The sequence below is a fragment of the Pseudophryne corroboree genome, chromosome 4, assembly GCF_028390025.1.
Source record: "Pseudophryne corroboree isolate aPseCor3 chromosome 4, aPseCor3.hap2, whole genome shotgun sequence".
NCBI classification, from domain to species: Eukaryota; Metazoa; Chordata; class Amphibia; order Anura; family Myobatrachidae; genus Pseudophryne; species Pseudophryne corroboree.
The window spans coordinates 240,920,017-240,944,459 of NC_086447.1; the positions used below are offsets into that span (position 1 = coordinate 240,920,017).

At 44.9% G+C, this 24,443-nt stretch overlaps 1 protein-coding gene across 1 annotated transcript in view; it reads left to right on the forward strand.

Moving 5' to 3' along the window:
- SLC9A9 (solute carrier family 9 member A9) overlaps nucleotides 1-24,443 on the forward strand; it is a 1,718,538-nt gene that overhangs the window by 603,874 nt on the left and 1,090,221 nt on the right.

Genomic DNA, 24,443 nt, shown 5'->3' on the forward strand with positions numbered 1-24,443 from the left:
GATCGCCCTTAACTCAGCACTGTGCAGAATCAAATTCTTATCTGCTGCCCTTTAAAAAAAAGTCAGAATTCACTCGTCATCCCGCAGGGCCGCCGACCTTGTGCGTCATTACATCTGGCCCATAATTGCAGACTAAATTGCACACAAATTAGGTTGTTCTACTTTTTGGTATCCGTTAAGACATGTGTGTCAAGTAAATGTGGCTTTAAAAGACAGACATTGTGACTTTTAGTTTGTACCTTCATAGTAGGTAATAACTGTTTAAAAGTCCTTTATTTAATGTACAATTGTCCATACATTTGGTACATCCCTACTAATAAAGGATAATATATTTAAATATGTTTAAATAGTGTAATGTGCCCAATAAAGGCCCTCATTCCGAGTTGATCGCTCGCTTGCTGCTTTTAGCAGCAGTGCAAACGCTAAGCCGCCGCCCTCTGGGAGTGTATCTTAGCTTAGCAGAAGTGCAAACGAAAGGTTAGCAGAACAGTGCTGACATTTTTTTAAGCAGTTTCAGAGTAGCTCCAGACCTACTCCTTCCTTGCAATCACTTCAGTCTGTTTAGTTCCTGCTTTGACGTCACAAACACGCCCTGCGTCGGCCAGCCACTCCCCCGTTTCCCGAGGCACGCCTGCTTTTTTGCCTGACACGCCTGCGTTTTTTAGCACACTCCCGGAAAACGGTCAGTTACCACCCAGAAACACCCACTTCCTGTCAATCACTCACCAATCAACAGAGCGACGAAAAAGAGTCGCTCGATCTTGTATGAAACTGCATAGTTTTTTGTGAAAGTACGTCACGCGTGCGCACTGCGGCCCATACGCATGCGCAGAAATGCAGATTTTTAGCCTGATCGCTGTGCTGCGAACAACGGCAGCTAGCGATCAACTCGGAATGACCCCCAAAGATACTTAATTTTAATATAAATTTCTCTAGAAAGCAGAGAACTTGAGATGTTGTAGGGATGGAATAGGAGTTCTTAAGTTGCAAGTATACTTGTACCTAAACACTTACTAAACACAATAGAGAAATTAAAATGTACCCCAAAATACTCTAGATACATTTATTTGCTTTTTTATTCATAGAAGTTGCAATATTCATGCATGTAAGACCTTGTTAACGCCTCCTATACTTTCTTTAAGGCCGCTAGCTATTGGGATTCAGGATGGTTTCCACACTCCTTCATGCACTTCCCATAGACAGTGTGCTACAGTATTAATTCTCGAGAAGGCCTTACATTGACATTTGAAATTGAATAGAGCAACTTTTTCCGATATTATCTGTAAAATGAACAGGCAAAGTGTTGGGATTATTAATGTGGGAGCACACATTACAGTATTCTTGGTTTATTGAACACAGCGCAGTGTTGAAAGTGGTTTGCGCTACTGGGCAAACTCCATGTTGCATCTATTCTATGGAAGCTTCAGTCCCTGAACCTAGATGGTCGTCAAGTATACTCAGAGGCGTAACTAGGGTCTTTGGAGCCCCGGGCAAAAATGAAGAACGACACTCCCCCCCCCCAAAAAAAAATGGTGAGACCAGGGGTAGAGAGAGAAAGAGAGACCAGTGGCAGAGAGAGAAAGACAATGAGACCAGGGCAGAGTGAGGGAGACATGGGAGAGATAGAGCGGGAGGGAGCCATGGGTGAGAGAGACAGACAGACATGGGGGGTGAGAGAGAGAGCAAAGCATGGAAGAGAGAGAAAACAGAGACCAGGGGCAGAGAGAGAGAGAGAGAGACATGGGAGAGAGGGAGACACACACACAGAGAAGGTGACCTGGGAGAGAGAGAGAGGGTGACCTGGGGGAGAGTGTGAAAGTCCATTAATTTAAATAAACATTAAATACCAGCGGTATATACTGCGGACGCAAGGTGCATCTTATTACCATGTACGATAATAGTGCGCTAAATGTTGCAGCACTATGTCCCTTAAGAGAAAGCAAGTAGTCGCACACATGGTATACTGATGTCCAACACTCAGAGATATATATATATATATATATATATATATATATGTATTCGATATTAAAAGGTATGCATACAAAATAACATATGTACAATATATCATTCAGTATAACATAAATAAGCCTAAGTAGGTGGTACAGAGTTACAGTTACATAAGAAACAGTCACAGCCAGTATACATCACCCAATCCCATAGGACAGTCCTCACTATATAGACTCAGCAGCATGTCTTCCTTTCAGCAACTAACCTCTATACCTTAGAAAACTACATATATCAAACAGTGGGAGTTAACAGTTTGTTGGTTTCGGTCTCCTTCCATTGGTCTTGGAGAGGGAGGTTTCTCATTCATTGTGTGTTATTGGTCAGTTCATATGTAAGCAATGTCCAGTTTTAAGATGCAGGTACAGGATTTAACCACTGGGTTTGTGCCCACATGGTTTTGCAGGAAGTCCTTTGTTCTCGTAGAATGTGACTTTATAATCCTAAAATCAAACATAACTAATTGTCGCAATGTGCTACAATTTACCCATAGCTATCAAATTAATCCACACATTCTGCTGACCATTTTGACACGAAGCATGATATAACTAACGTGTTCTGTCCCAATAATTCATATATATTTGGTTTTACACTCTATTATATAACTACAATATAATACAAGTCTTGTGCTGGATGTGTTTTGTCTATGTGTAATTTGTGTTGTATGAATGTGTTTGTAGCTTTTCTGTGCGAATGCGTATACTACCATATATACTCTCGCAATGCGTTAATCCGCAAGGTGCACCAACCTGTGCATGCTGCATGTATGCGCAATACGCACGAACAGAGACCACTCTGTTTGAAGTTTGTATGTTGTGTGTATGTAATATTTTTGACTCTGACAAGAGACACAGAGATCAGGGGCAAAGAGATAGAAAGAGAGAGACAGACCAGTGGCAGGGAGAGAGGTAGACATGGGAGAGAGAGAGAGAAATACGGGGCAGAGAGAGTGAGACATGGGGGAGTGAGAGAGGCAGAGAGAGTGGGAGACATAGGATGGAGAGAGAGAGACCAGGGGCAGAGAGAGGAGATATGGGGGAGAGAGAGAGAGAGAAAGAAAGAAAGACAAGGGACAGAGAGGGAGACATGGGGGAGAGTAAGAGGGATACATGGTACAGAGATAGAGCCTGGGGCTGAGAGAAAAAGAAACATGGGGAGAGAGAGAGAGAGACCAGGGGTAGAGAAGGAGGGTGACATGGGAGAGAGAGAAAGACAGAGACCAGAGGCAGAGAAAGAGGGAGACATGGGATAGAGAGAGACAGAGACCAGGGTGAGAGAGTGTGGGAGGTATATGAGAGAGACCAGGGGCAGAGAGAGAAGGAGACATGGGTGTATGAGAAAGACAGACAGAGACCAGGGGCAGAGGGAGAGAGACATGGGAAGGAGAGAGAAAGACAGAGAGAGACCAGTGGCAGAGATAGAGGGAGACAGAGAAAGGCAGAGAGAGAAAGGGAGACAATGAAACCACAGGCAAAGAGAGGGAGACTTGGGGGAGAGAGAGACAAAGGTCAGGGCAGGAGGATACAGACCAGGGGCAGAGAAAATGAGATAATGGGGAGAGAGAGAGAGAGAGAGAGAGAGAGAGAGAGAGAGAGAGAGAGGGAAACATGGAGAGAGAGAAAAAGACCAGGGGCAGAAAGGGAGACATTGGAGAGAGAGTCTTCAGCTGGTCCCTGCCGGTCTTTAGCTGGTCCCTGTCAGCCTTCAGCTGGTCCCTGCCGGTCTTTAGCTGGTCCCTGTCAGTCTTCAGCTGGTCCCTGTCAGTCTTCAGCTGGTCCCTGCCGGTCTTTAGCTGGTTCCTGTCAGTCTTCAACTGGTCAGAAAATGGTGGTGCTGTTACAGGTGCCTCACCGCTTCGCCTCTGCGCCCCTCACCTCAAGCGTCAGTCTGGACACACACTAGTCGGCCTTCTGGCAGCAGCACTTGCTTGGGAAGGGAAACGGCATGGTAATACAGTAGAGGTGACTGGGGATAGATGAGGGTGACAGGTAGAGGTAAATAGGGAGAATCAGAGGTTGACAGCAGAAGGCAGAGGGTGACGGAGAAGGTGACAAGGAGATAGTAGGTGATGGGGACATAGTTGTCGAAAGAGAGATAGTGAGTGACTGGGGACGCAAGGGGGACAGAGAGATAGTGGGTGACAGGGATATAGTGGGTGACTGGGGAGGCAGGCTGACACAGCATACCTCCTACGGGGGTGCGCCACAAGAATATGCCCCCTTCCTGTGTATGCCGCTGTATGTGGAGATGTCAGTGTGCATATAGGTGTCAACGTGTGTATGCCGGTGTATGTAGAGGTGTCAACGTGTGTATACCAGTGTATGTATAGGTGTCAGCGTGTGTATGCTGGTGTATTTATATAGGTGTCAGCGTGTGTATGCCGGTGTATGTATAGGTGTCAGTGTGTGTATTTCGGTGTATAAATAGGTGTCGGCGTGTGTATGTCGGTGTGTCAGTGTGTGTATGTGGTGTTGTGTTATGTGTGTGTGTGTGTGAGTGAGATATACGGTAAAGAAACACAGGTGTGTTATATACAATAACAGATCCCACAGTACATTATTACATATGACATCAGAAGTCCCCTCACAGGGAGCCTTAGAGATCCCTTCAGTGCACACACACACAAACATGATACATACATCACATACACAGTACATGAATATTATACATCACACATAAAGTACATGATACATACAACATACATGACGCATACATTACATACAACATACTAGAGATGAGCGCCTGAAATTTTTCGGGTTTTGTGTTTTGGTTTTGGGTTCGGTTCCGCGGCCGTGTTTTGGGTTCGAACGCGTTTTGGCAAAACCTCACCGAATTTTTTTTGTCGGATTCGGGTGTGTTTTGGATTCGGGTGTTTTTTTCAAAAAACACTAAAAAACAGCTTAAATCATAGAATTTGGGGGTCATTTTGATCCCAAAGTATTATTAACCTCAAAAACCATAATTTACACTCATTTTCAGTCTATTCTGAATACCTCACACCTCACAATATTATTTTTAGTCCTAAAATTTGCACCGAGGTCGCTGTGTGAGTAAGATAAGCGACCCTAGTGGCCGACACAAACACCGGGCCCATCTAGGAGTGGCACTGCAGTGTCACGCAGGATGTCCCTTCCAAAAAACCCTCCCCAAACAGCACATGACGCAAAGAAAAAAAGAGGCGCAATGAGGTAGCTGTGTGAGTAAGATTAGCGACCCTAGTGGCCGACACAAACACCGGGCCCATCTAGGAGTGGCACTGCAGTGTCATGCAGGATGTCCCTTCCAAAAAACCCTCCCCAAACAGCACATGACGCAAAGAAAAAAAGAGGCGCAATGAGGTAGCTGTGTGAGTAAGATTAGCGACCCTAGTGGCCGACACAAACACCGGGCCCATCTAGGAGTGGCACTGCAGTGTCACGCAGGATGTCCCTTCCAAAAAACCCTCCCCAAACAGCACATGACGCAAAGAAAAAAAGAGGCGCAATGAGGTAGCTGACTGTGTGAGTAAGATTAGCGACCCTAGTGGCCGACACAAACACCGGGCCCATCTAGGAGTGGCACTGCAGTGTCACGCAGGATGTCCCTTCCAAAAAACCCTCCCCAATCAGCACATGATGCAAAGAAAAAGAAAAGAAAAAAGAGGTGCAAGATGGAATTGTCCTTGGGCCCTCCCACCCACCCTTATGTTGTATAAACAAAACAGGACATGCACACTTTAACCAACCCATCATTTCAGTGACAGGGTCTGCTACACGACTGTGACTGATATGACGGGTTGGTTTGGACCCCCCCCAAAAAGCAATTAATCTCTCCTTGCACAAACTGGCTCTACAGAGGCAAGATGTCCACCTCATCTTCACCCTCCGATATATCACCGTGTACATCCCCCTCCTCACAGATTATCAATTCGTCCCCACTGGAATCCACCATCTCAGCTCCCTGTGTACTTTGTGGAGGCAATTGCTGCTGGTCAATGTCTCCGCGGAGGAATTGATTATAATTCATTTTAATGAACATCATCTTCTCCACATTTTCTGGATGTAACCTCGTACGCCGATTGCTGACAAGGTGAGCGGCGGCACTAAACACTCTTTCGGAGTACACACTTGTGGGAGGGCAACTTAGGTAGAATAAAGCCAGTTTGTGCAAGGGCCTCCAAATTGCCTCTTTTTCCTGCCAGTATAAGTACGGACTGTGTGACGTGCCTACTTGGATGCGGTCACTCATATAATCCTCCACCATTCTATCAATGTTGAGAGAATCATATGCAGTGACAGTAGACGACATGTCCGTAATCGTTGTCAGGTCCTTCAGTCCGGACCAGATGTCAGCATCAGCAGTCGCTCCAGACTGCCCTGCATCACCGCCAGCGGGTGGGCTCGGAATTCTGAGCCTTTTCCTCGCACCCCCAGTTGCGGGAGAATGTGAAGGAGGAGATGTTGACAGGTCGCGTTCCGCTTGACTTGACAATTTTGTCACCAGCAGGTCTTTCAACCCCAGCAGACCTGTGTCTGCCGGAAAGAGAGATCCAAGGTAGGCTTTAAATCTAGGATCGAGCACGGTGGCCAAAATGTAGTGCTCTGATTTCAACAGATTGACCACCCGTGAATCCTTGTTAAGCGAATTAAGGGCTGCATCCACAAGTCCCACATGCCTAGCGGAATCACTCCCTTTTAGCTCCTTCTTCAATGCCTCCAGCTTCTTCTGCAAAAGCCTGATGAGGGGAATGACCTGACTCAGGCTGGCAGTGTCTGAACTGACTTCACGTGTGGCAAGTTCAAAGGGCATCAGAACCTTGCACAACGTTGAAATCATTCTCCACTGCGCCTGAGACAGGTGCATTCCACCTACTATATCGTGCTCAATTGTATAGGCTTGAATGGCCTTTTGCTGCTCCTCCAACCTCTGAAGCATATAGAGGGTTGAATTCCACCTCGTTACCACTTCTTGCTTCAGATGATGGCAGGGCAGGTTCAGTAGTTTTTGGTGGTGCTCCAGTCTTCTGTACGTGGTGCCTGTACGCCGAAAGTGTCCCGCAATTCTTCTGGCCACCGACAGCATCTCTTGCACGCCCCTGTCGTTTTTTAAAAAATTCTGCACCACCAAATTCAAGGTATGTGCAAAACATGGGACGTGCTGGAATTTGCCCATATTTAATGCACACACAATATTGCTGGCGTTGTCCGATGCCACAAATCCACAGGAGAGTCCAATTGGGGTAAGCCATTCCGCGATGATCTTCCTCAGTTGCCGTAAGAGGTTTTCAGCTTTGTGCGTATTCTGGAAACCGGTGATACAAAGCGTAGCCTGCCTAGGAAAGAGTTGGCGTTTGCGAGATGCTGCTACTGGTGCCGTCGCTGCTGTTCTTGCGGCGGGAGTCCATACATCTACCCAGTGGGCTGTCACAGTCATATAGTCCTGACCCTGCCCTGCTCCACTTGTCCACATGTCCGTGGTTAAGTGGACATTGGGTACAGCTGCATTTTTTAGGACACTGGTGACTCTTTTTCTGAGGTCTGTGTACATTTTCGGTATCGCCTGCCTAGAGAAATGGAACCTAGATGGTATTTGGTACCGGGGACACAGTACCTCCAACAAGTCTCTAGTTGGCTCTGCAGTAATGATGGATACCGGAACCACGTTTCTCACCACCCAGGATGCCAAGGCCTCAGTTATCCGCTTTGCAGTAGGATGACTGCTGTGATATTTCATCTTCCTCGCAAAGGACTGTTGAACAGTCAATTGCTTACTGGAAGTAGTACAAGTGGGCTTACGACTTCCTCTCTGGGATGACCATCGACTCCCAGCGGCAACAACAGCAGCGCCAGCAGCAGTAGGCGTTACACGCAAGGATGCATCGGAGGAATCCCAGGCAGGAAAGGACTCGTCAGAATTGCCAGTGACATGGCCTGCAGGACTATTGGCATTCCTGGGGAAGGAGGAAATTGACACTGAGGGAGTTGGTGGGGTGGTTTGCGTGAGCTTGGTTACAAGAGGAAGGGATTTACTGGTCAGTGGACTGCTTCCGCTGTCACCCAAAGTTTTTGAACTTGTCACTGACTTATTATGAATGCGCTGCAGGTGACGTATAAGGGAGGATGTTCCGAGGTGGTTAACGTCCTTACCCCTACTTATTACAGCTTGACAAAGGGAACACACGGCTTGACACCTGTTGTCCGCATTTCTGGTGAAATACCTCCACACCGAAGAGCTGATTTTTTTGGTATTTTCACCTGGCATGTCAACGGCCATATTCCTCCCACGGACAACAGGTGTCTCCCCGGGTGCCTGACTTAAACAAACCACCTCACCATCAGAATCCTCCTGGTCAATTTCCTCCCCAGCGCCAGCAACACCCATATCCTCCTCATCCTGGTGTACTTCAACACTGACATCTTCAATCTGACTATCAGGAACTGGACTGCGGGTGCTCCTTCCAGCACTTGCAGGGGGCGTGCAAATGGTGGAAGGCGCATGCTCTTCACGTCCAGTGTTGGGAAGGTCAGGCATCGCAACCGACACAATTGGACTCTCCTTGTGGATTTGGGATTTCGAAGAATGCACAGTTCTTTGCTGTGCTGCTTTTGCCAGCTTGAGTCTTTTCATTTTTCTAGCGAGAGGCTGAGTGCTTCCATCCTCATGTGAAGCTGAACCACTAGCCATGAACATAGGCCAGGGCCTCAGCCGTTCCTTGCCACTCCGTGTGGTAAATGGCATATTGGCAAGTTTACGCTTCTCCTCCGACAATTTTATTTTAGGTTTTGGAGTCCTTTTTTTACTGATATTTGGTGTTTTGGATTTGACATGCTCTGTACTATGACATTGGGCATCGGCCTTGGCAGACGACGTTGCTGGCATTTCATCGTCTCGGCCATGACTAGTGGCAGCAGCTTCAGCACGAGGTGGAAGTGGATCTTGATCTTTCCCTAATTTTGGAACCTCAACATTTTTGTTCTCCATATTTTAATAGGCACAACTAAAAGGCACCTCAGGTAAACAATGGAGATGGATGGATTGGATACTAGTATACAATTATGGACGGGCTGCCGAGTGCCGACACAGAGGTAGCCACAGCCGTGAACTACCGCACTGTACTGTGTCTGCTGCTAATATATAGACTGGTTGATAAAGAGATAGTATACTCGTAACTAGTATGTATGTATAAAGAAAGAAAAAAAAACCACGGTTAGGTGGTATATACAATTATGGACGGGCTGCCGAGTGCCGACACAGAGGTAGCCACAGCCGTGAACTACCGCACTGTACTGTGTCTGCTGCTAATATATAGACTGGTTGATAAAGAGATAGTATACTCGTAACTAGTATGTATGTATAAAGAAAGAAAAAAAAACCACGGTTAGGTGGTATATACAATTATGGACGGGCTGCCGAGTGCCGACACAGAGGTAGCCACAGCCGTGAACTACCGCACTGTACTGTGTCTGCTGCTAATATAGACTGGTTGATAAAGAGATAGTATACTCGTAACTAGTATGTATGTATAAAGAAAGAAAAAAAAACCACGGTTAGGTGGTATATACAATTATGGACGGGCTGCCGAGTGCCGACACAGAGGTAGCCACAGCCGTGAACTACCGCACTGTACTGTGTCTGCTGCTAATATATAGACTGGTTGATAAAGAGATAGTATACTACTAATATTATATATACTGGTGGTCAGGTCACTGGTCACTAGTCACACTGGCAGTGGCACTCCTGCAGCAAAAGTGTGCACTGTTTAATTTTAATATAATATTATGTACTCCTGGCTCCTGCTATAACCTATAACTGGCACTGCAGTAGTGCTCCCCAGTCTCCCCCACAATTATAAGCTGTGTGAGCTGAGCAGTCAGACAGATATATAATATATATAGATGATGCAGCACACTGGCCTGAGCCTGAGCAGTGCACACAGATATGGTATGTGACTGACTGAGTCACTGTGTGTATCGCTTTTTTCAGGCAGATAACGGATATATTAAATAAACTGCACTGTGTGTCTGGTGGTCACTCACTATATAATATATTATGTACTCCTGGCTCCTGCTATAACCTATAACTGGCACTGCAGTAGTGCTCCCCAGTCTCCCCCACAATTATAAGCTGTGTGAGCTGAGCAGTCAGACAGATATATATAATATTATATATAGATAATAGATGATGCAGCACACTGGCCTGAGCCTGAGCAGTGCACACAGATATGGTATGTGACTGAGTCACTGTGTGCTGTGTATCGCTTTTTTCAGGCAGAGAACGGATTATAAATAAAACTGGTGGTCACTGGTCACTATCAGCAAAACTCTGCACTGTACTGAGTACTCCTAATGCTCCCCAAAATTAGTAAATCAAGTGTCTCTCTAATCTATTCTAAACGGAGAGGACGCCAGCCACGTCCTCTCCCTATCAATCTCAATGCACGTGTGAAAATGGCGGCGACGCGTGGCTCCTTATATAGAATCCGAGTCTCGCGATAGAATCCGAGCCTCGCGAGAATCCGACAGCGTCATGATGACGTTCGGGCGCGCTCGGGTTAACCGAGCAAGGCGGGAAGATCCGAGTCGCTCGGACCCGTGAAAAAAAACATGAAGTTCTGGCGGGTTCGGATTCAGAGAAACCGAACCCGCTCATCTCTACAACATACATGATACAAACATTACATACATGAGGCACACACATGTGACAGACCTGGCTGATGATGCGGCCACTAGCCTCCATGCAGTGCCTCAGGGGCCCTCTCCAGATGTCAGCGCTGAGGTCGGCAGCAACCACCCCCAGCTTGCCCACCCTGAACCAGACATCCTAGAAGTAGGGCTCATTCCCCAGCAGCAGGGCCACAATGTCCCCGGGGCAGAGGCCGGCTGGGGAGAGCACTGCCGCAGCTTGGCAGCTCATCATTCCGGCATCCTGAAAGTGCAGGACTCTGCTGCGGAGCTGCAGCTGTAAGCAGTATCCCGGGGCAGAGGACCGCCGCAGCCAGCTCACCACGTCCGGCAGCCTGAAAGTCCGGGAGGCTGTGGAGACGCAGCTGTAAGTGAGCAGGGAGGGAGAACGTACCCTACCCTATCCAGCGCTGGCACGGCATAAGCCATTCAGCGGGGACTCGAGAGGCCCGCACCGCACCTGGCCCGCACATCAACCAGCAGCAGCCGCAGGGGTGCCCACGGCCTCGGCAGTAACAGGAGGGATCCAAGCAATGCAGATCGATGGCTTCATAACACCACAACATCAATATGTTTGGGGAAGGGATCCTCCAGCGGTAGGGAAAAAAAATAATAAAACACTTCAGTGGCTATGCTGTAAGGGGCGCCCCCATCTGCAGGGTCTGCTATGGCACCCAGGGCACATGCCCTGCTCGCACCCCCCTAGTTATGCCTCTGGGTATACTACTGAGTATGTGCAGAGCCATCTTGAGACTGTGGTAAGTGCCACTGTGAATGACAGCAGTCTTCCTCTTAGCTCCAGTGAGATCTACATTTACCTACGATATAAGTGCTTTTGGTACCTGCATACACTCTGGCTGGTGAGCTGTATGACATTGTGCTCCACTAAAGCTCCACTTTATCTACCAGTGTATAACAGTGGGTTATGATCAGTAAAACCACTCCACTGGTTGCATTGTTTTTAACATTATTTTTTATAACTTGATTGGTAGTATGGATGTAACACAAGGTATAGTATGGAAGGGTCACTACAGTGTATAAAGAAAAGTCAACCAAGAATACTTACTATACAAGTAGGCTGTCTAGTTTTCATAATATTGTATGTTAGTAGGTTAACCACATTACTCTTACCAATGTTATGCATTTCACTCAAGACTAGCAAAAAAAAAATTAAAAATAATTGTCAAGTGCAGATTGTTATGAAAACCTAGGTATACAATCATACTTGTTGCTGTTTTGTTTTTTTTTAAAGGTCAATTGATGCCAAAGCAAGAACTGAAAAGTATTTATTGGAGATGTTTTTATTAATAATAATAATAATAATAATAATAATAATAATAATTGTATAGCACTTTTCTCCCAATAGGACTCCAAGGGGGTATCCAATTAGGCGTGATAACACAGTTTCGTGATAAATTATCGCATTTGCAATAACTTTGTATCCACTTAGCTGCGAAAAGTTAACAGCAAAAAGTCTCCATAGGGTTTATCACAAATTTCTCTGAGCAGGTGATATGTAGTGCAGTCTCCCCATTTTAAGGTAAAAATATGAGGATTTGGATTTGAACCCCTGGGACACTGCTGAATGACTAATTAGGCACTTAGACGTTTTTAATTCTTTTTAATTGGCCAAGTGCAAATGATGGAAATTGGGGTACAAGGTATGGGACAGGTATATTGGGGTGCTTTATGAGTGGGACAAGTGTTTTTAGACTTGCAGGTGGGAGGAATCGGTCTGTTTTCACTTAAAAAAAAAAAAATCCCCTAAAATGACCCAGATATATACTTACACCCATTGTTATTAACCCCAAATATGAGAACACTTATTTTGCTTAAAATGCTTTCTATAACTTTTTCCATTTCCCCCCCAAAAATGAATATAACTGCCATTTAACCCAATGTAATTAAACCAAATAATTTTATTATGGTCACTAATAGACTTCTATAATGTTTTTCTAAATTAGTTTGGCTTTTTGGGGGGTACAGGCAGATTTCCCCATTTACTCCTATACTTAGCTCGGGTTTTGCTGGCTACAATTATCATGTGAATCCTGTTTTCTCTAACGTCCTAGTGGATGCTGGGGACTCCGAAAGGACCATGGGGAATAGCGGCTCCGCAGGAGACTGGGCACAAAAGTAAAAAGCTTTAGGACTACCTGGTGTGCACTGGCTCCTCCCCCTATGACCCTCCTCCAAGCCTCAGTTAGATTTTTGTGCCCGAACGAGACGGGTGCAGGCTAAGGGGCTCTCCTGAGCTGCTCAGTGTAAAGTTTAAAGTAGGTTTTTTATTTTCAGTGAGACCTGCTGGCAACAGGCTCACTGCACCGAGGGACTAAGGGGAGAAGAAGCGAACTCACCTGCGTGCAGAGTGGATTGGGCTTCTTAGGCTACTGGACATTAGCTCCAGAGGGACGATCACAGGCCCAGCCATGGATGGGTCCCAGAGCCGCGCCGCCGGCCCCCTTACAGAGCCAGAAGACTGAAGAGGTCCGGAAAATCGGCGGCAGAAGACGTCCTGTCTTCAATAAGGTAGCGCACAGCACTGCAGCTGTGCGCCATTGCTCTCAGCACACTTCACACTCCGGTCACTGAGGGTGCAGGGCGCTGGGGGGGGGGCGCCCTGAGACGCAATAAAAACACCTTTTTGGGCAAAAAATACATCACATATAGCTCCTGGGCTATATGGATGCATTTAACCCCTGCCAATTTTTACATAAAAAAGCGGGAGAAAGGCCGCCGATAAGGGGGCGGAGCCTATCTCCTCAGCACACTGGCGCCATTTTTTCCTCACAGCTCCGTTGGAGGAAGGCTCCCTGACTCTCCCCTGCAGTCCTGCACTACAGAAACAGGGTAAAACAAGAGAGGGGGGCACTAAATTGGCATATAAATATATACAGCAGCTATATTAGGGAAAAACACTTATATAAGGTTATCCCTGTATATATATATATAGCGCTCTGGTGTGTGCTGGCAAACTCTCCCTCTGTCTCCCCAAAGGGCTAGTGGGGTCCTGTCCTCTATCAGAGCATTCCCTGTGTGTGTGCTGTGTGTCGGTACGTTGTGTCGACATGTATGAGGAGGAAAATGGTGTGGAGGCGGAGCAATTGCCTGTGTTAGTGATGTCACCCCCTAGGGAGTCGACACCTGACTGGATGGTCTTATGGAAAGAATTACGTGATAGTGTCAGCACTTTACAAAAGACTGTTGACGACATGAGACAGCCGGCAAATCAGTTAATACCTGTACAGGCGTCTCAAACACCGTCAGGGGCTCTAAAGCGCCCGTTACCTCACAACGTCTCCCCCCGACAGGGAGGCGGTATTGGAAGCCATTCACAAGCTGTATTCCCAGCAGGTGATAATCAAGGTCCCCCTCCTACAACAGGGAAAGGGGTATTATTCCACGCTGTTTGTGGTACCGAAGCCGGACGGCTCGGTGAGACCCATTTTAAATCTGAAATCCTTGAACACTTACATAAAAAGGTTCAAGTTCAAGATGGAGTCACTCAGAGCAGTGATAGCGAACCTGGAAGAAGGGGACTATATGGTGTCGCTGGACATCAAAGATGCTTACCTCCATGTCCCAATTTGCCCTTCTCACCAAGGGTACCTCAGGTTTGTGGTACAGAACTGTCACTATCAGTTCAGACGCTGCCGTTTGGATTGTCCACGGCACCCCGGGTCTTTACCAAGGTAATGGCCGAAATGATGATTCTTCTTCGAAGAAAAGGCGTCTTAATTATCCCTTACTTGGACGATCTCCTGATAAGGGCAAGGTCCAGAGAACAGTTAGAGGTCGGAGTAGCACTATCTCAAGTAGTACTACGACAGCACGGATGGATTCTAAATATTCCAAAATCGCAGCTGATTCCGACGACACGTCTGCTGTTCCTAGGGATGATTCTGGACACAGTACAGAAAAAGGTGTTTCTCCCGGAAGAGAAAGCCAGGGAGTTATCCGACCTAGTCAGGAACCTCCTAAGACCAGGCCAAGTGTCAGTACATCAATGCACAAGGGTCCTGGGAAAGATGGTGGCTTCTTACGAAGCGATTCCATTCGGCAGATTCCACGCAAGAACTTTTCAGTGGGATCTGCTGGACAAATGGTCCGGATCGCATCTTCAAATGCATCAGCGGATAACCCTGTCTCCAAGGACAAGGGTGTCTCTCCTGTGGTGGTTACAGAGTGCTCATCTCCTAGAGGGCCGCAGATTCGGCATTCAGGATTGGGTCCTGGTGACCACGGATGCCAGCCTGAGAGGCTGGGGAGCAGTCACACAGGGAAAAAATTTCCAGGGCTTGTGGTCAAGCATGGAAACGTCACTTCACATAAATATCCTGGAACTAAGGGCCATTTACAATGCCCTAAGTCAGGCAAGACCTCTGCTTCAGGGTCAGCCGGTGTTGATCCAGTCGGACAACATCACGGCAGTCGCCCACGTAAACAGACAGGGCGGCACAAGAAGCAGGAGGGCAATGATGGAAGTGGCAAGGATTCTTCGCTGGGCGGAAAATCATGTGATAGCACTGTCAGCAGTGTTCATTCCGGGAGTGGACAACTGGGAAGCAGACTTCCTCAGCAGACACGATCTTCACCCGGGGGAGTGGGGACTTCACCCAGAAGTCTTTCACATGATTGTGAACCGTTGGGAAAAACCAAAGGTGGACATGATGGCGTCCCGCCTCAACAAAAAACTGGACAGATATTGCGCCAGGTCAAGGGACCCTCAGGCAATAGCTGTGGACGCTCTGGTAACACCGTGGGTGTACCAGTCAGTGTATGTGTTCCCTCCTCTTCCTCTCATACCAAAAGTACTGAGAATCATAAGAAGGAGAGGAGTAAAGACTATACTCGTGGCTCCGGATTGGCCAAGAAGGACTTGGTACCCGGAAATTCAAGAGATGCTCACGGAAGACCCGTGGCCTCTACCTCTAAGAAAGGACCTGCTCCAGCAGGGACCATGTCTGTTCCAAGACTTACCGCGGCTGCGTTTGACGGCATGGCGGTTGAACGCCGGATCCTGAAGGAAAAAGGCATTCCGGATGAAGTCATCCCTACCCTGATCAAAGCCAGGAAGGATGTAACCGTACAACATTATCACCGTATTTGGCGTAAATATGTTGCGTGGTGCGAGGCCAGGAAGGCCCCTACAGAGGAATTTCAACTGGGTCGATTCCTACATTTCCTGCAAACAGGACTGTCTATGGGCCTCAAATTAGGGTCCATTAAGGTTCAAATTTCGGCCCTGTCAATATTCTTCCAAAAAGAACTAGCTTCTGTTCCTGAAGTTCAGACGTTTGTCAAGGGAGTACTGCATATACAGCCTCCTTTTGTGCCTCCAGTGGCACCTTGGGATCTCAATGTAGTTTTGGGATTCCTAAAATCACATTGGTTTGAACCACTCACCACTGTGGACTTAAAATATCTCACATGGAAAGTGGTAATGCTGTTAGCCCTGGCTTCAGCCAGGCGTGTCTCAGAATTGGCGGCTTTATCCTATAAAAGCCCTTACCTAATTTTTCATACGGATAGGGCAGAATTGAGGACTCGTCCTCAATTTCTCCCTAAGGTGGTTTCAGCATTTCACTTAAACCAGCCTATTGTGGTGCCTGCGGCTACTAGGGACTTGGAGGATTCCAAGTTGCTGGACGTAGTCAGGGCCCTGAAAATATATGTTTCCAGGACGGCTAGAGTCAGAAAATCTGATTCGCTGTTTATCCTGTATGCACTCAACAAGCTGGGTGCTCCTGCTTCTAAGCAGACGATTGCTCGTTGGATTTGTAGTACAATTCAGCTTACACATTCTGTGGCAGAACTGCCACAGCCAAAATCTGTAAAAGCCCATTCCACACGGAAAGTGGGCTCATCTTGGGCGGCTGCCCGAGGGGTCTCGGCTTTACAACTTTGCCGAGCAGCTACTTGGTCAGGGGCAAACACGTTTGCTAAATTCTACAAATTTGATACCCTGGCTGAGGAGGACCTGGAGTTCTCTCATTCGGTGCTGCAGAGTCATCCGCACTCTCCCGCCCGTTTGGGAGCTTTGGTATAATCCCCATGGTCCTTTCGGAGTCCCCAGCATCCACTAGGACGTTAGAGAAAATAAGAATTTACTTACCGATAATTCTATTTCTCATAGTCCGTAGTGGATGCTGGGCGCCCATCCCAAGTGCGGATTGTCTGCATCACTTGTACATAGTTATTGTTACAAAAATCGGGTTATTGTTGTTGTGAGCCATCTTTTCAGAGGCTCCTTCTGTTATCATGCTGTTAACTGGGTTCAGATCACAAGTTGTACGGTGTGATTGGTGTGGCTGGTATGAGTCTTACCCGGGATTCAAAATCCTTCCTTATTGTGTACGCTCGTCCGGGCACAGTATCCTAACTGAGGCTTGGAGGAGGGTCATAGGGGGAGGAGCCAGTGCACACCAGGTAGTCCTAAAGCTTTTTACTTTTGTGCCCAGTCTCCTGCGGAGCCGCTATTCCCCATGGTCCTTTCGGAGTCCCCAGCATCCACTACGGACTATGAGAAATAGAATTATCGGTAAGTAAATTCTTATTTTCGCAATTTTGAAATAGGATATGTACGAAAAATTGGAGCATGCAGTCTGTGATGAGCACTTTTTTTGGTAGATGGGTGCGATAACTTTTAGCCATTATCGGGAATCATGTAATCGCAGCTAATTGGATACCCCTTAAAGTGCTTTACATTTGCTTTTGCAGCATAAAATACAAAACTAGCTTAACAGTAGATATTAGTGAATAGATTGAGTAAAATAGGTTAGTCTTGAGTCTATTTTTGATGGATTCTAGAGTGTAAGCTTCTTGAACTGTGCTGGGAAGAGAGTTCCATAGAATCAGAGCCACAAAGCTTAAAGCTTAACCTCCAGATGAATTCAGGGAGATTCTACTGTAGGTACTGTTAGTAGTCCTTCATCTACAGATCGCAGTAATCGAGTAGGACAGTAAGGAATCATAAGCTGCTTCAAGTACCTTGGGCCCTGGTCATGTAGAGCTTTGAAAGTGAGTAAGCCAATCTTGAAAAAGTTTGCTATCTTACAGGTAGCCAGTGAAGGGAAAGTGGGTGTTATGTACTGTAACTGGAATGGGGCCAGTTGGTTAGTAGCTTGACAGTTGCATTTTGTACCGTCTGCAAGTGGTGCTATTCTTTTGCTGGGATACCAAAGTAGAGGGCATTGCAGTAGTCTAGGCGTGATGATACAAATGCATGTATGAATTTAGGCATATCTTCTGAGGGAATTAAGTGCTTGATTCTGGCTATGTAACTCAGATGAAAAAATGATTTGATTGTGGCTGATACCTCATGTTTAAGTGTCAGGCCACTATCCAGGACAAAATTAAGATTCCGCACATGTTCAGTGTTTTGTAGCTATGAACCCCCTCCTATTGGATGGCTATGCTGCAGTTTTGTCCGGTGATCTGTCATAAGGACTTCTGTTTTATCAGGGTTCAGTCGCAGCCAACTGTTACTCATCCATTCCTGGAGCTCAGCTAAACAGCCAATTAGGGTTGTTATTGGGTTTTAGAAAGATAAATACATCTTTGCTATAGTTCACTTTATTTATGAGCTTTTTTTGCATGTTTTGAGTACATTTTCTTAAGCCCCATACACACTAGTAGAGTTGAAAGTCTTGAAAGATGAACTATGTGGAAGATAAGCAATTTCCCTTGAACTCCCTGATAAACATGATTGAGTGTACACACTGAGCTTTTTTACAAACGATCTGAACAACAAACGATCTGCTCTGCTGGGATTGAGCTGCATGTATGGAAGACTGACAACCTGCTTCCAACGACCACGGGTGCACGCGTCGTTCATCGTTTGCTGTGTACACACTAGAACGATCTGAGCAATTTGATCATTCACAGCTGTCGTTGTCACTCATATCTATGGAAAATATCTTCTAGTGTGTAAGGGCCCAAGCCATATTAGGATGCATAGACAAACTAATGGTACATTTTCATTATCCAAAGTTATCTGGAGAAAAATAACCAAGGGGTCCTCCACTGACTATAAAATGTGGAATGCCCACCTCAGATGCATTGTGCATTCCTTGACTCACCTCTAAATTACAGTATCTCAACTTGTAAAACAAACTCTAGACTTTGCATATGGGAGCATAACTAGATAAATACATACACATATACATGCAATAAACAAGGGACACCCTGAACCTCACAATCCTCCCATTAGAATATTCCTTCATCACTTTATACATATTTCTTTTTTTTTTTGTAAGTAGATATAATAAAAACGAGTGTGGTATTTTTCTGTAAGTTTGCTTTCACAGCCAATAATTGAAACTCACAAATCCCTGTTTTCATTTTTACATATATCACACATTTGTTAGGTGATGTATTTGTCTCCCCCCTTAGAATAACAGCCTAGTATCATTAGTTACTGCTTATGTGAGACATGCAGACTGAGCCATTTGTGCTGTTATCACTTGTCAGCCTCTGAATTTCTGAGACACTAGATGTCTGTGGTTCCCCTGGTGACATGAATAATGCAATTTGATTTGACGCATTACAGCCTAAAATGACACTGCTAGCTCAGAAAATTGTCGTCTTTTGAAAATGGCTATAAGCATATTTCCCAGTTGGATTTGTTCGAAATTCCGTTGGGAGAAAAAGTCGGTCGTTTCCGAGAATGAAGAAATAGAAAATCTATAACGTTTGAAACTGCCAATAAGCCTTTTAGGGAAATGCACCATGTTTAGAACTTATTAATTTTGTCCAGAATATTCCATTTGCAGCTGTGAAATCTATCTGTAAAGCCGTTTCAAAACAAAATTCATCTTGATCTTTCTACAGGCAGCCAGAGATCATTTTATTTAGTCATAGGTCAGTGTATACTGAATACTAATATTCTCAAAATTAATTACAAGCAGCTATTGCATGAACCTCTGAGACAAAATCATGTAAATTCCAGTGAATTTTGTTACAGAATACTGAGCCGCCTTCCTTTTGTGTATTGCTGGTGATAAAGAATTTATAGCAAGCCACAAATCTAGACACATTAACATTGTCAGCAACTTGCTTAGAACTCATTAAAAGCATTAACTGTTTCTCATCAATAACACAATGAACGACATCAGTCTCCTTACAGGGAAAAAGTGATCAGTACATTAAAGTAAACAAAAATGTATAAAACCTTTTGTAACTAATATAAAGGATGCGGCTATGTGACCGGCGGTCACTATACCGATGACGGAATCCCGCCCGGTGGAATGCCCGACAGTCGGCATGCCGACTGACAGGGACTATTCCCAATTGTGGGTGTCCACGACACTCATAGAGTGGGAATAGAACCTGTGGCAATCTAAACCCCTGTCACCCATACCCAACCCTAATATAACTAGTACTTGCCTGTGCATTGGTTTCCCATTTATACTATAACCAGTTACTAACCCATTAAAATGACGGAACAACATAACAGTAATGTCAGCGCTGGCAGCTGTGTGCGCCCGAATAGCGCAACGGGTGCCATCTAGTGGCCGCCGGTGCACAAAACGCTTTCCCCATAGAGGTGAAGAACAGCATTAGCCTTTTATTATATTGGATACGTAAGAATCCATCTCAGATTTTAGGCCTTTGCCTAGTAATGGCACACACTCTCTATGTGCACAGTGCATACAGTATGGCAGTCTTTCTTTGAGCAGCACCATTAATCTATGGAAGGGTCTGTGTAAGAGGGGTTGGACTTGATGGGGTGTCATGGTTTGTTTTGCTGGGTCATTTAGCTAAAGTGGTCCAGATCTGTATAATTAGTATTTGTACATCCATGAGACTGTTATATATCACTCTGTGATTGTACGTGGCAACCAAAATGTAGCAGTCTGCACCCTATACATACACTTGTTTTGTTGCTAGTCATCGTTATCATTATCACTGCACACTTGGCATCAACCCTTTACAAGGTATAAACGGTACGCTTCCGAGCATTCACCCTCAGTGAACATTGCTGACGTGAGAACACCCTGTTACAGCTCGGATATGCCTCTCAGTCGTAAGCTTTGATACATTGGACTCTTCATTGCCTGTACTTGCTTGCGTCCAGTTTTGCATTAATCTTTACAGCATCTCCTGTATGTCTGATGCACAGAAAGAGGTTAGCCTGGATGTGCTTTTACCTACACTGGGTAATCTCACTGACTAGCGTAATACAAGTACTTAGCATGGAGTGCCACTGGGCTTCTCATAACACATTCCAGGTACAACACAGAGTAAGGTCAGCTCAACTGAATCATCTGAAACACTGTAAGGTACATATTGAGAAACAGCTGTTTTTTTCACCACAAAGTTTACAAGCTAATTTGTTTCTTAAATAGTTTAGTGTGCAATTAATTAAATATAGAAAAAGAGAAAGGTGGATGTTTACGGGCAGATCTGATTACTAGATCAACCAATACTCCAAGGTACTGCTAGTCCGATTGGATGATGACAGCAAACATGGTCAGACTGCAGCCATTGTTCTACCACGATAAACAGAATAGTAGTTGCTGAATTCAATGTATTGGTCTATCACTAGGGAAGTGTTAATCTAGATTAGAAGAAACAAACAAATCCCCCCCCTCCTTCCTTCCCCCACGGCACCACATGGCTGGTCCTAGGCTACATGATAATACACCTATATTGAGTATGCACTACCATTATTATCTAGGCTGTATGTTTCATTTGCTGGTGCATTATGGTGTGCTGTGGGGAATTTGTTTTGTAGTCTAGAATAACCCCACCTTTACATGCACCTGTTATGGACCAATAAATAGATTTTTGTCACACATCAGGGTCTTAGCCCCACTTATCATGTCTGGTGATGCCATCTCATGGTCATCCATACCTCCTGGGCCAGATTAACAATGGGGCAGATGGAGCTGCAGCTCCAGGCCTCCACATAAAAATAGGCCCATCATCATGGCAGCATGCTGACGACTAGCTGCCTAGCTGGTCACATAGTCAGCCATAAATCATATGCATACCTCCCAACATGACCCATTCCAGGAGGGACAAAATGCTCTCTACCTGGCCTTCCCTCTTAATGTATGACTGCTGTCACCTGTGTTAAACTAGTTCATTGATGAAAAAGGTGTTTCGACACAAGTGACAGCATTCATAGATTAAAAGAGAAGTCCGGGAGCAGAGCAATGTGTGTCTCTACTGGAGGGGGTCATGTGGGAGGTATGCATTTGTATTAAAATTATATTTCCAGTTTTCTTAAAAACGTATGCAATTTTATTATTTAATGTTAATTAACAAGAATTGGTAGCAGCCTTGCGCTTTTCAACTGCTGCTGGTTCCTTAGTATAGGAGAATACACCCAAAGACTCAAAACATATATTAGACCACAGAAAATCCAGAAAGAAACCAGGACCCAGCGATACTGTATATGAAATGCGGTGAAGGGCAAAACAATCCCACGTAGTCTCAGAGGATTACTGCCTTATTTCTCTTAGACAAACACTTAGAGAATATTTCTGTCCCGCATGCACATAAATGTATCTTTTCATCAGTGCAACTTACTTCAATCGTCCATTCGTAAAATCCCCCCATGTGCAGACACTTACTTTAGACTTCTGCCTCGCGTTTCCATAAAGGTATCTTTCTCCCCTTCGTTTTGACCTCAGGTAAGTACTGTAGTTTCCCCCAAAATAGGTACAGCAGGCAGGTATACACAGATAGGGTTTTTAATATATAAAAGTACATAAAGTACATAAAACAATTCACTCCATACGCTTCACAAGAAACTGGGTATTGGTGGATGATGGAATCATGCAATCCTCACAAACCGGCTGCGTCAGGTAAGTGTATAATATCCGAGCACACTCGAGTCACCGATATCCCCGAATCCTGGAAAATGGATGCTGGATGGCTTCAACGTGTTTCAGGGAGCCCTCTCCCCTCTTGCCAAGAAGTGCCATCATCCTCCTATGCCTGGGTTTTTATTCCAGGCTGACTCATTATGGTCAGGCATTATTCCTCACGTGTTACTGTAATTTAAAATACCAACATAATAAAACAATTCCATAAAACATACATAATATCAACTTGGTTATTTGCTTCAGTCCATCCTCAAACCATAGATGAGACAAAATAAAGGTTATTAAGACTAAATACTGGTATGATAACACCTTCAGCAAAGAACCATTACACAATAACAGCACCTTTTATGCGACATAAGGATGTCCAATCTATCCAAATCAAAATAGGGGAAAGCTGGACCACAGATTATGAAGTTAAATTGTCTTATAAATAGAAATATATTAACTTTGAAGTAAAAAACGGTGGTTTAAAAAAACTCCGATCACGTGACCAAAAAATATGTTAAGGAACGGTAGTTTAAAAACCTCTGATCACGTGGCTAATGAGTACCAGTACATAATAAACCACATTACATATAAGTCCTATTCCTCCTAATCAGGAGGAATAATTGGCTTTAACTTTAGTTCAATGGATACAATGCCTACATCTCCTTAGAGTATAGACGGAGCAGCAAAAAAAACGGGCTCCGGTCATGTGACCAATCTCCACCAATAATTAGTTGGATGGTCCGAGATCTTATAACTCAGGGAACGTACACATATTATATCCACATTAATTTAAATAGATTGACATCCATTACAATATAGAACTTATTCATTCCATAACACAATGGATCCCACAATTACAATCACAGCAACTAATGATCTTTACTCTACTGTGTATACTTATATTAACCTGGGTTACTATTTATAACGTGAGTACGGAGAAGTGAAATTCATATTATTTACTATAAAAGCATGGAACAATAAAACGAATATGTTATGACTAACATATCTGATGTACCGGTATTATGATACAGATACAGTAATTACACAAGAAATATATTACAATTATATAAATTTCATTCTACAATCATGGTATACCGACAGATCTAGAAATTCCATAGACATGTTTCTTACTCCAGAGCATCATTGTCGGGTTACATAAATTATCCTACACAAACACAGGGGACAAATTCCGACACTACGGTCCACCCCTTTCATCGTCCATATGGAGAATAAGTAGCAACTTCAAATGCTGCATCGATCAAGATGATATAGTCCTCAAGGAACAAGGGGAAGAAAAAACAAAACAATACCATACAGATTCATTAGTATTTTGATACATTAATTGAAACATTTGGTCTTAAACTCCATATTCAAACCATTAGGAGTTAAAGTTCTTAATTCAAATATGGTCTTCATCTCCAATTTTGCTAAATTAGCCTCTATGTCATGGGTCCTCCAATTACCCTTCACTGTTTTAATACCACAGAAACTTTGGGATACGGTCGTTAGGTCGACGCACCTTAGGTCAACAGTGAAGGTCGACATTGCCATTAGGTTGACATGGCCATTAGGTCGACAGGTCAAAAGGTCAACATGAGTTTTTCACATTTTTTTTCATTTTTTGGATTTTTCATATTTAACGATCCACATGGACTACGATTGGAACGGTAACCCGAAGCAACACGGTGCACTAATTTGGGTTCCCCATCACTTTACGGAGAAAACAACACCAACACAGTCAAAAAACTCATGTCCACCTTTTGACCTGTCGACCTAGTACATGTTGACCTAAGGGCAATGTCAACTTTCAGTGGTCGACCTAGTGAGTGTCGACCTAATTTGGGTCAATCCAACGACCCATACCCGAAACTTTTTAGACCCTTTATGTTACAGTTAGGTTTATTCTTCAACTGCAACGACACGCTATGTTGTTCTAAACCGTTGGAAGAGAGAA